Source organism: Paramisgurnus dabryanus, chromosome 21 (genome assembly GCF_030506205.2).
Source record: "Paramisgurnus dabryanus chromosome 21, PD_genome_1.1, whole genome shotgun sequence".
NCBI lineage: Eukaryota > Metazoa > Chordata > Actinopteri > Cypriniformes > Cobitidae > Paramisgurnus > Paramisgurnus dabryanus.
In genome coordinates, this window is record NC_133357.1 from 13,085,766 (window position 1) to 13,099,141 (window position 13,376).

General features: G+C 37.0%; 1 protein-coding gene across 1 annotated transcript in view; it reads left to right on the forward strand.

Annotated features, from left to right (window-relative positions):
- adcy6b (adenylate cyclase 6b) overlaps positions 1 to 13,376 on the forward strand; it is a 47,043-nt gene that overhangs the window by 11,926 nt on the left and 21,741 nt on the right. The window lies entirely within an intron of this gene.

The window sequence follows — 13,376 nt, forward strand, 5'->3', positions numbered from 1 at the left end:
AAAAAATCAAGCTTTTAGCTACAATGCTCAGCACAACTGGAAAGCTAGCAAAAACTTAGCGAACATTTAAAAATGATAACACACAGTACTGTTTTGCTTGCTGAGCATTTAATCAAAACTTCAGGTTCAGCTCAGGTCAGCCTGCTTTGCCCGGACCACCATGCCTGACCGATCAGCTCAGAAGGTGCCATAAATTAGGATTAATGATAAGGAGAATATTGCACTTGACAGAAGTGTGCTGATAAAGGTAATAATAGCGCGGCTAATAATAACTTTTCGAGTGAGGAGGAACACATTAAGGACTTTAATAGCAGACTGTATGGTTTGCTAATGAATGGGGCCTTTTCCTTAAAAGCTATTAAAAGGTTTCAGCACTGCATGCTGTGAGTCTGCCGTAGGATTCGGTTAATGATGATAAGCAATAAATAGCATGTGGTTATTTTCACTTTGCATTTGCTAGTTTATTCCTACGCTGTTTCTTGAGTTGTTTTTCTCATTGCAAGAGAAAAAAACGAGGGGATAGCAGAACAAACTCGATAGAGGTCAGCATGGGCAGTCATAACACTTCACTAAAGGTAGTTCACCTGCAAAAACAGGTAATTAAAAACTCAACCTTCTCACCTCTACCTTCTCATTATGTCTATCAAACCTAGTATGGTCCTTTATTATGATGATGCATATCTTTTTTTAAAGCATCTTTCCCAATTATTTTAATCGCCTGTAAAAGAGGTGCATTCTTCAGATTATCTCTTTTTGTGCTCCATGGAGCAAAGAAAGTTATACGGGTTTGAAACAACATAAGGATGATGGAAATAATAAGAGAAGTTTCTTCTCTGAGTAAACTTTTCCTTTAACTTTGTAGTTATTGTTATGGTACTGTATGTTATCAGGCTCTTTTTCATGCTATTTCAACATACAGTAGATCTAATCAATCATATCATTCAGCTATTGATGTACCTTTGTAGTATTTTCTTACTGTCCTCTTGTTCATCCGAAACTATTGATCTCCACAGTTCTCCATCTCTCCTCATGCACCTTTGTACCTCCATGTCATTCTTTCTTCAGCTCTTTTTAGTTTCAGGCCATGTGGTGAACTTTGTGTTTTGCTGTGCATTGGAGAAGTGATGCTTTATTTGCCTTGGCAATTGTCATTACCACCACTTGGCTCAAATTTTGTGGCCGTTGAGAGATCAATAGCATACAATGGCAATGCATAATCCCAAGACTGGAATGACATCACATGTGTGTCATTTCTGTTTTGAATTATTTGTGTTTTCATGCACAGTGTTTGCTGCTCAGCTTGAATTTGTCAAGCAAGCCTGTGTCACTTTTGCCCTTTTTGTCATCATGATAAGAAATTCCTGACAGGGTGCTTTAAATTCTCTCATGGAGATGCCGGTTCCCCATGAGAACTTTCTCTTAAGCCATTTTCTCTGTGTGTTTATGTAAACAATACATTATGTCCAGGCCAGTGAGGAGGAGGTGGTCACGTGCCCATCAATGTGCTTGACTGACCTTGTGTGCTTGTGACAGACAGGCTCCGCGTAGTCCTGGAGCGCATTAGTACAGTGCTCAGAATAGAAATGAGAGGAACACATTCATTTTATGGAAGTGGTGCAACTTTATTGATTCATCCATGCTTATCTCTTAAAGGGACAGCTCACCTAAAAAAATTAAAAGTCTGTTATTATTTACTTACCCTCATGTCATTCCAAACCCGCATGCTGGTATTTGTTTCCATGAAGCACGAATGTAAAACTATTTGGATAATTGATACGTAGCTCTTGCCAAACAACTTTTCAAAGTTACCAGGCAACACCATAAATGTCATTCGTTTGAATCATGCACTTTATTACAAGTCTTCTAAACCCAAAACTTTGAGTATTTTTAGTTTTATGGAGTAGGGGAGAGCGGGGCACAACTAACGCTTTTTGGTTTTGGCTCAATCATTAAAAAAAAATTAGTTTGATTAATTATATTTTTACACAAGCACACATCTCTGCTACAAATGAACATTTGAAGTTTGTTTCTAGTACTTATCATTCTCGGACAATTACACCAAACGTGACAGAAGTGCAAACGTTACAACTTACCCCATAGGTGGGGTTCATTGTAACAGGCAGGGGCTTAGTTGTAACACTTGCTAAAGTTTGCAGGCAAAAATTTCAATACCATTTTGTCGTTATACTTGAAGTGGATATTGTTTATATATCTGTCTATAATAGACAGGTATCCACACTGTATTCATTCATCCAGCCCTTTTCTAACAATAATTCAATTACAAATGGATACAAATGTCTAAATATGTGAGAAAAAGCAGCACAATTATGACAAAACATTTTTTTTATATGTGACCCAGTCTGTAATAACCATTTTACAGTTTTAAAATCAAATTCTGAAATAATGAGCATCAAAGTCTGATTTTAGCCATTCATTTCATTATGATTTCAATCTTTGACATGACCTTATTTAATCAATATTAAAGATATGAACAAAAATCAATTTGACACATGATTTTTGATAAGACAGGCACATTTATTCTGTTGGCAGCCAGCAGTCATTCGTGTGTAGCCTATTTAAAACAACGGCAAGAATTACGCTAACGTTAGTGTTTTTTTTATATCGTAAGTGCTGAGGGGTTAGTTGTAACACAGCGTTAACAATATTTTAGAACCCACCAAAAAAGTTGCTAAGAGCTGCAGACATATTTCAAAATGATGCTATGTTTTAGTCAACAAGACACTGATTGATATGACATAGCATTGGATTTGGTATCTTACACACCTAACTCAGAAACCGAAAAAAAAAATATGTTGAAAAAATTTACTTGCATGCCACCAAAACACTCGTTCATCAATAACTCTCTGGAAAACATTCTACATTTCCAATAATTTGCTGGAGATCGTCTTTTGGCAGCGTGAAAAAATACCGGAAATTCAAAACGCTCAACCTTGTGCAACAATGTAAACAGTCTGTGTTAAAACTAACCCCGAGTTCGTTTTTGCCACGTGCACCCCTACTTTTATGGCACTTGAAAGCTCTTATGAGTATTTACATTTACATTTATGCAGAAACTTTTATCCAAAACCTACTTGCAGTGCCTTGCAAGGTATATTTTTTATCAGCATGCATGATCCTTCGAACCCATGACCTTTTGCTCTGCTGATCTATACAGGAGCACTAAGAAATGTATATGAAAAGCATAGATAAATAATGAATTTTTATTTTATTTATTTTTTCTTACTGTTTCACCAATCATACTTATTGGTAATATTAACAACAATAATTAAAGTTTTCAGTCGCACTAAGGCTTATTGGGTCAATTTTAATTCGTATTTTTGTTTGGATCCCTAATTTGTTTTCCATTGGTTTTCTGTTTGTGATCATTTGTATACAGCTCTCATATGACCTGAGCCTGAAGCCATCAAGCCTATTGTACTGTTGCTGAATGTGTCTAATTCACAGCTGTTTGTTTTGATACTACACCACAGATGGGATAATCATTGTGCTATAAAAGGGATATTCATCTTTTGCTCTGCTATGGGCGTATTTTTATACTTTCGAATCAGATGACTGACTAGCTGGCCTATTTGTAAATTTGCTCTTTTCTTCAGGCTAGCATGGTAATTTACCAGGGGCCCGGGGACCCAAACTGTTGTGAAATGATATAAACCTTCCCTTTGCAGAAACCAGAAAGTTAGAAGTGGAGATGAGTGCACGCTATGATTTTCAATGATCTGCAAATAGGTCTTCATGTTTATGCCCACAGTATGTAGAGAAAAACAGTACATCAAATACCTTTTTACAAGTGGACTTTCAATCGCCGTAAACTAAAATTTATGTACCATACATTGTAGGTTAAAGTGCATGTTAATGAGCAAGTTTGCACGCTTTTGACTTTAATGATAGTCAGTACGAGTTCTTTTAAGGTCATAAATGCTTTAATATGGTTTTTATTACCAGGAATCATCTCTGTATGGCAGACCGCAGACCAACCTTAAACACCAAATGTATTGGTCAAGTTGGAAGAGAGACCAGCTGCTTTCAACATTGCATGAATTGAATAAACATTATTTAAATGATGACTATAGCCCTCAATGGACATTTAACTAAATCCTGTCATCTCATCTATGTGAATAAGTGTACTGTATGTATAACATTACGTTTCTGGGCTTAGCTCCAGTGCGTGTAGGTCTTCGTCCCTCTTATGTAACTGCCCTGTGAAATCAGAGCTTTTTGTTCAACAGCGACTTCCCAGAAACCGATTGTTTTGCCTACTTATCTATTCATTTAGAAGATCTCTCTTTTCTGCTTTTTTTCATCTTCATGCATTCTCCAGCAGTCTTCATGCTCCTAATTCTCTCTGATCTTGTTTTTTTCATCCAGTGGCTCCTGAGATCAGACAGAAGATAAAGAGTTCTTTATGTTGGTTTAGTATAGACAGGGCTTGGTTTGAATTTTGACCCTCCTCACATAAAATCTTTATAAGGTTACCTTTATAAGGTTAATTTCTAGACATTAGATATGCGTTCAGTTTACTGAATTAGATACAGCTGGTATGTTTGTCTCTGTGGGTGAGGTTTTGTTGATTTTATGATTTCATGACTTTTTGGTCAGTTAACAGGATAGTTTACCCAAGAATAAAATTTTAAAATAATTTACTTACCGTAATGCTGTTCCCAACTTTTTTATAGACCAGGGCGGTGTTCGAAATCTGTGATATCTGTATCTGCATACTGGGGTACTCATACAGTAGGTACTCAATTAGATAAAACATACTCATCAATAGTAGGGGTGGGCGATAAACCGGTAGACAAAATTAACCGGTAGAAATTTGTCAACCGGTAGAGATTTTGGACTATCGTTTCTATCGAGGTTACGTGCCCACGTCACGCTCCTGTGCGTGTGGTCGCGAAAACGTAACGTTTGTACACGTATTTAAGCACTGCAGTTTTAAAACAAGTTATTTTAAGCCATTGAAACACAGACAACAGATCTGTATGCGTGCGTTCTTTCTGTGTGTCAGGAGCGGACAAGTCGCGCAACCGCTGCTCTTTCTGTCTGTGAGGAGCGCGCAAATCGCGCGACCTCTGCTTATTAAGCTTGTGAGCATTTTTCCCGCTTTATTGGCCTTAAATACACATATGCGTCAAAATTCCCGTCTTTGCAAGCATCATCATAAACACGACCAGTAAGGTCTTAAGAGAAAGTAAACAGCTAAAAGAGAAAGCGCATGTGTATTGGATCCGGACTTTGGTCTTAAAGGGGAAGTTACCTAATTTTGCTCCTGTCTGTCACCCGTGTTAATCAAACAGCATTGAGAAAAAAATCTCTCACTGCTCCTGATTAAATCACTTTTCTACCTTAAATAAAAATATATATAGGCCTATACATACATGCATAATTATTTATTATCATTCTTATTGACTGTGTATCTTCAGAGAGCTTGAGTTTTGTTTGTTTTTATCTTCTTTCTATGCTTGTATATGTTTTTTGTGAGAATTATGAACATTTCTATGGTATTAAAGATTTAAACCTTATTAAAACATAAAAAACTCTACCGTGATACATATCGTTATCATGATATAAAATTAATCCTATCGTGATAGAAGATTTTGGTCATATCGCCCACCCCTAATCAATAGTAGTATGAATGAATTGGATAGTATGAATGATTTCGGACATACTACATTTGCCATGTTGATACATCACGTAACATACGTCGTCATAACAACACGTTAGTCCTTAACTAGAATATTGTTAAAGGCGGGGTGCATGATCTTTGAAAGCCAATGTTGACATTTGAAATCACCTAAACAAACACGCCCCTACCCCAATAGAATCTGGACCTTTTTTTGATAGACCGCCCCACACATACGCAACCCAGGCAACGATGTCAGTTAGTAGACACGCCCCTTACTGCTGATTGGCTACAAGTGTGTTTTGGTACTCGGCCCGACTCCCTTTTCCAAAGCGTTTCTCAAAAATCGTGCACACTGCCTAACTCACTGTGCTGCCCTCTACACTTAACACACACTTCTCAATCGTGGTAACAATGAACAAACATCATTCTTTCAAAATTACTCTAAATACAACATATAACTAACATTAACAACATAAATAATGCCAGCAAACATTAAAACAGTCATCTTTTTTAGTAAATATTAACCAAAGAAGTGAACATGTCGCAAGCATGCTGGGAACCATTCCGACCATTGTTTTTTTTTAAATGTTCAGATTTCTAAGTTTGGCAAGTTGGGTGAACGAATTGGACAAAAACTTATATATCTAAGTCCAGTCAACAAAATAATATTTGTTAGCTGAATGATTATGTTTTTTTCATTCAGTGAACACAAATAATGAATTGACGCCCTTTAACAAAGAAATCTTTGTTCAAGTTACTTAATTTTCTTTGTTCATTGAACATTTTGAAGTTGGATTTTTTACAGTGAAAACACTCTTGTAGCCAATCAGCAGTAAGGGGCGTGTCTACTAACCGACATCATTGCCTGGGTTGCGTATGTGTGGGGCGATCTATCAAATGAGATCCAGATTCTATTGGTGTAAGGGTGTGTATGTTTAGGTGATTTCAAATGTCAACATTGGCTTTCAGAGATCATGCACCCCGCCTTTAATGAAACGTGCATTGTTTCACAAGTGCAAATTAAACTTTGGATTGAAGCGAATCAACATGAAGAGACTTTACAAACCAACCATGAATGAGAATCAAGACCATGCAAAAGCTATCTTCTGACCCAAGTTGTAAATTGTGACATTTCACTTTATTTAAGTGTCACAGAGGCATTTCAAGCACTAATATAGCAAAGAAGTCGGTCAAGTGCTGGAATTCAGTGTTTCTATCTTTTATGCGGTTATAGTGTTGAGGGCCCTTTAAGCTTAAGGGGTTTCAGAGTGTTGTTGCTCAGAGCAATACAAGTAAAGAAAACAAGTTCTTCCCTTAGGATGTTGTGTATTATCGTGCCAGCACTGAGATGCTCTTTGGGTGGGACTAAAAAAAAAAAATAGAGAATAATGAAGATGGCTGATGAAGAGGTCTGGGAAATTTTCCACATAATTTTAAAACCTTAATACAAAGTTATCTCCCTGTTGCATGGCTTTTGTCCAGATCTGCTGAGCCCATGGTGTTTGATAAGATCACTTTTAAGCATCATTGCTCAGCTGAGACCAATTTTGGCCTAAACCATGAATGAGTTTTACTGCCAAAACGGCCAAAGTCAAATAGTTTTTTCTTAGCATTTATTTTCCTTATCCTTTCCTTATCTTTTCCTTTCGTATATCTTTTCTTTGAAGAAAGTGAATGTGAGCTTATCCACCCTAACAAATTGAAGTGACACCACTCCCTATTTTGTTAACTTGGAGCTGCCAAGACAGCAACAAAATCATCTGGCCACAGCAAATGTATGTGTTTACCATATCCACCATTCCACTATTAAAATTGATGTTTTAAAATAACACTGTTAGTAAGTTTAGGGACAACACACTAAATGCGGTGTCCCAGAATACATACAGTACATCACTGTGTCATTATTGGAACAACACTGTTTGCGTTCCCTTAAACACAACTTGTGTTGTCACTTTTAAAACAAAATCAACACAAAATGTGTTAAATAGCACAAAAATTTAAATTGTACAAAATTAACACATCCTTATATATCATAGTCATGACCCTAACCCTTGAGAAATAAAATGGTAGTATTATTCAGCCTAAATATTCAGACCTGCCATATTTTTGCTACAACCAAAAACATTCAGTCGGACTTAAACGCCTTATAAGCCAATGTTTAGACTCTTGCCGCGTTAATGTGGAATGCGTAAAGTATTTCTCTCAATAAAGTCTCACACTCCACACCAGTCTTGTCCCATGCATTGTCAGCAACATTACCATAAATTGCAGAAAAATTGTGTGTACTGTACGCATGCAGACGTGTTAACTTGGGAGCAAGTAACTGTTTCACAAGCGAGTTAGTCTGGTTTGACTCCAATAAAATGATTTAAATTTGAGGCTTCAATCAAGCTCGGACATAACATTGGAGAAGGAAAGTGGGAATTGGGGTTGAAGAGGAATGTCAGAGGGATTCTCGGAGAGAGTGAAGTCAGCAGCTGTTCCCAACGATTGGCAGGGTTATGCGAACATGCTTCTGCCAAAGTGCATAAGTAACTTTAGGGAACATAATCAACAGGCTTTCTAAGAAAGTCAAGACAGGGATTAAATACAACAGCACTCCCTTTATACTGTGATATTTCTAAATGCACAGTCCTCTTATGCTCCTCACCACACACACCCATATGCTCAGTGAGCGATCTCATTTAATCAGTCTTGTTCAGAGGTAAAAGCATGTGACATTCCCTCTTCCCGATGTGCCAGCTCAAATGTCAGTCGGTTTTTAAAATTTCACTGATATAATCTACTCTCATTTAGTGTGATATAGTGGATTGGTTGTAGCACACAGTCACTTTAAGTCACTTTGGATTAAAGCATCTGCCAAATGCATGATTGTAACTACGTCAACAGGCGTGTTTTATTTTTTTATAATTTAAAGAGCACATATTGTCCGATTCACGTTTTTAAAGGGGCAGTGAATTTGTCAATTTTATTGTTTTATACTGTTGTCTGAGGTCTACTTATGATGTTCGCGTGGTTTTTACATTCAAAAACAATGAGTAATAGGCTATTTTGTAACATGGATTAGTGGCTTTCTGGAGAAAAGCTTCGTTTGAAGGGGCGGGCCGAACTGAAGACCTGGATGTAAACACCCACTACTATGATTGGACGGCTTCATTCCCTGTCATTACATGTGGGGAAATGTTATAAAAACATTAATGTGTGAAAATAGCAGCCGAACACATATATGTTTGAGCCACAAAAGATTCTGGGTGCTAAAGATGATACACATAAATGACAATACGTATAGTAAAGTAGAAACAAAACTTTAAACTCGACGTGACTAAATTACCGTATACAACACAGTAAGCGCGCATCAGATTATAAACTGCGGCTGATAAACTCCTATCAATAACTTTGTATATTTCTATTGTGCTTGTGAGGTTGCTCTTAGAAACACGTAACGTTACATACCACAGTTATATGATAAAAAAGCTTTGTTGAGTGTTTGACCGTTCAAACGCAACTTGCCTAAATTACCGTATACAACACAGTAAGCAGGCATCATAATCTAAATTGCGGCTGATAAGTCCTTCCTTATCACTACCTTTGCATATTTCTACCGTTAAATTACAATCGTATTGTTATGTGTTGCACCTTTATTAATTGTTTCATGTTTTGAGTAAATTAAAACAGTCAAACATACGTGTTTAGACACGGATGTTACAACAGGACATATCAAGCGATCTCTTCTAACAAAGCAATAGTGAAACGCAGTAACTTAAATAAAGTAAAATGTCTTACTTGCTGTGTCATTTTCATCAGATCCAATATTAGTGGTGCTTTTAATCACAGTCTCTCTGCAAATCCAGCATCGACTTGCTTCTTTACAAGTGAATCCGCACAGTTAATCAAACACTCCCCACGCGAGCTGGAAATCTTCAAAAACAACCTTTATCCACGCATTCCTAATTTTATTTTCCGAGCCTCCGAATTAAAGTATTCAGCTTCTGTGTTGTTCCCACGCGGTTCTTCCACAACCCAGGCCAAGACTTCGTTACCATGGTTACTCTATCATAACAGATCACCGCGTCAAAATAAAAGTCTATCAGAAAAAATGTATTTAAAAGTCATTTTGGTTACATTTGGCAATCTTTTAAAGACATGTTTACTGATTGAGACACATGTGTGTCACGCGAAGCTGTGGGCGGGGCTACAAAAGTGGTCATTGTATTTGGCTATGGGGAGGTGCTTCAATTCTACTTTGACGTCATATTTCTCCGAATTTCACACTTGGTTGTAAAACTGGCTTGGTGCCAAAAACGGTTATATTTCAGTAGCACGGACGTTTTCAGTTCTGAAACTTGCAGGATGTTCATTTAACTATGATGACCTCTTATAAAACAAAGTATCAAGTTAAAATTGAGTATTTGATTCACCGCTCCTTTAAATTTCCTTTGGTGTGTAAGTGTGTATTAGTAGTACATGTTAACGATATGTAAAAGTTACAAACCCAAAAGTAAACGATGACACAAGTAAATTATCAAAACAATGAGTATTTGTTAAGACTTTATTTTATGATATCCTTGCAACAGTGTAATTATATTTTTAATTACTGAGTAATAAGGATTAACGTTATGTACTTACAGTAGGGTTAGGGTTTGGTTTAGGGTTAGTTGCATGTAATTATGCAGACAGTCCAGTTTGCAGACATTTCTCGTTGTGAATGTTAATCTGCATTTAAATCCCCCTTGTTTCTGCCTTTTGTTCACACAGGACACGGTCCTTAAATGTTAAGGCAGTGTTACAACAGTAGGTCCCCTTTACGGGAGTGATCCTAGAACATTTACGGGACGTGCTTGTGTTAACACAGAAGGCTCTTTATTTTATGAAAATTTGCTTTGTGAGATCTAGTAACATTGCCGTAACAGTCCCGAAGCGCATCATGTGTGAACAAAAGGCAAAAACAATACCATAATGGAGGTGCTGTAGTGGGACGTGTGTGTCATCGCAACAACATGGTCATGGTTCAGCTCTTTAACACGGGGGGTTTTAAATGTAGATCATGGTGTGAAAAACCAAAATCAAATGATCCCAGGACACATCCCAAACAGAGTTTCTGCGTATTTTCCAGAATCTGTATGTATAAAGGGCTTTTGTTTTTTTTGGGCTGTTGGCTGTAGTAAGGATCCTTTGATGAGAACTTTTTTTGAGGTTTTGGAAAGTTAAATTACCCAAATCATTAATGTCATCTGAGCAAATTGATGCCTGGTGGGTCTGGTTTTTCTTCCTGGACTCTGAAGATGTTTGTACATTCACCCTAGGGACTCTTGAAAGAGGGAGTGGAGTTATTTTTTTGGATCTCTGCTTTTATTTTTTGTTCATCTTCACCAAAAAATGAAAATGCACCACATTGGATTGCAACAAAATTCTCACTTGCAAAGTGTCTGCATAAGTTCCTGAATACACCCAAAATGTTCAGCATCAAATGATTTTGACATTACAGTACAGTTCAAATACTTATTTTTGCATTATGCAACATTGCAATTAAAAAAACTAAAATATGGGCCCTTTGTAAAATTCATAATAATTAATCTGTTTTGTGTTTATTTTGCCTGCATGTCATCGCATTATTCATGGTGCATGTTAACACATCTCTTAAAAACTATTTTCAGCATAACCGTCTCAAGTTCTTTTAAACACACAGGTTTGACGGCATACCATCTAAACCTAAGATAATTGTACTGATACTTGTAAACACAAAGAGCAGATTGCTGGATGCTTTTTATAGTACTGCACTGTGCTTTATTGTCTAAACTGTTTGAAGTTTTTTACTGCATTTAATTGTATAAGTATTAAGGATGCATAAATCTGCTAAAAGTTTGCTAAAGAACTGCATCAAAAGTCATAGTTAGTCATGGATAATTGTCTGTACTCTGTTCAATTCAGATGAATTTCATTTGTTCTGTATGTCTCTCTTTGATGCTCTTGAACTCATTCCACATTCAGTTTCCTCATTTAAAGTTCAGTGTGATTTATTTCAGCCTGAATAATGTAATACAGGCAGTAAGTAATAAAGTAAGACGTTCGAGATACTCCACCCCACCTCTGAGGACTTCATGACACATTGTTAGTGTGTTCGTCTCTACGTTTTGTATTCATTACAGATGCTATAATAGTCATAGAGGATGGTAGTTGGTGTCGTCTACAGAGATCATGAGTTTTAACACGTGAGAAGATGAAAAATTGTACATGAGTGTATCATAGCAATAAAAACCTGACATAATGACATATATCTGTCTTACTTGAGCCCTTTTGAGTCCAAGATAGTCTTGTTTTATTATGTGGACTTGAAAACATAATCACTGTTGTAATTAAAGTCAGATGAAGGGGTTATTTATAGGTTTGGTGGTTAAAGGAAAACACCACATTTTTTCAATATTTTACTATGTTCTTACTTCAACTTAGATCAATTAATACAACTATCTTTTTTCAATGTGTGCATTTAATCTTTGTACAGCGTGTTGTGAATGTGTTAGCATTTAGCCTAAGCCCCATTCATTCCTTAGGATCCAAACAGGGATGAATTTAGAAGCCACCAAACACTTCCATATTTTCCCTATTTAAATACTGTTACATGAGTAGTTACACGGGTAAGAATGGTGGCACAAAATAAAACGTGGTAATTTTTTGAGCAGATAAAAAATGAAAACTATATCGTATGGCGGAAGAGCACTTAGTTTGCAGCACTTCGACCTCGGCGCGCAGTAACATCATCACTCCTGACTACTCCCCCTCTCGCTCAAACTTCCACCAATATTACTGCACCCGAGGTCAAAGTGCTGCAAACTAAGTGCCCCTCCGCCATATAGTATAGTTCAAATTTTTATCCGCTTAAAAAATCGCCACTTTTTATTTGTGCCACCATACTTACTTGTGTAACTACTAGGGGTGTCACAATTCTCCAAATCGTCAATTCAATGACATTTTCGATTCTAAGGTCACGAATCGATTCGATTCTCGATTTTTACATTTTTTTTAAAGACAAAAATTATAGGCCATTATTATTTATTATTTATTATTATTATTATTATTATTATTATTATAGTTTCACATCAACATGTACATGGCATGCTTTACCTCGCATGGGTGTTTGTATGCTTCACTATACGCGAGAGGGCTTGTAGGATTCTTCTTGCACGCACATGGACTTAATGCGCACGTCTTGGACTCCTAGCATCTGAAATTAAAGCAGCACGTCATAAGCAGCTACGCTTCTCTCTGTCTCATATGCACGCGCTCTCACATCTATCTGAAGTATAAACATAAACTAAAGTAGTTTAGCCTTACATATTTGTTTAGTTTTATGCGTTTCATGCGAGGTGAGGCACACTTTCCCATTGATTAAAATATAACCCGCTGCATCTTGGCGGCTCTCTCGCGCACGTGCAAAGAGTCGCGCTCTGTCCGAAGTCAGATCATTAGGTAGTAATCCTGTTTATGATATGCATTTCAAGGAGTTGTAGCAATACATCCCTCATGTGCCTTTAAAAACTGGATCGATGTTTTTAAAGGCACCTCTGAGAGGTTTATTTCCCCAGCTTGGCAAGCCGACCGGACGTGACACGGGGGTGTGGCCGCATCGGCAATCCCATTTTTTTAATTCGAAGTTCGAGGTTGTGACTTAATTTCGATCGATTTCGATTTAAAATTGAAGTTTTGACACTCTTAGTAACTACTCATGTAACAGTCT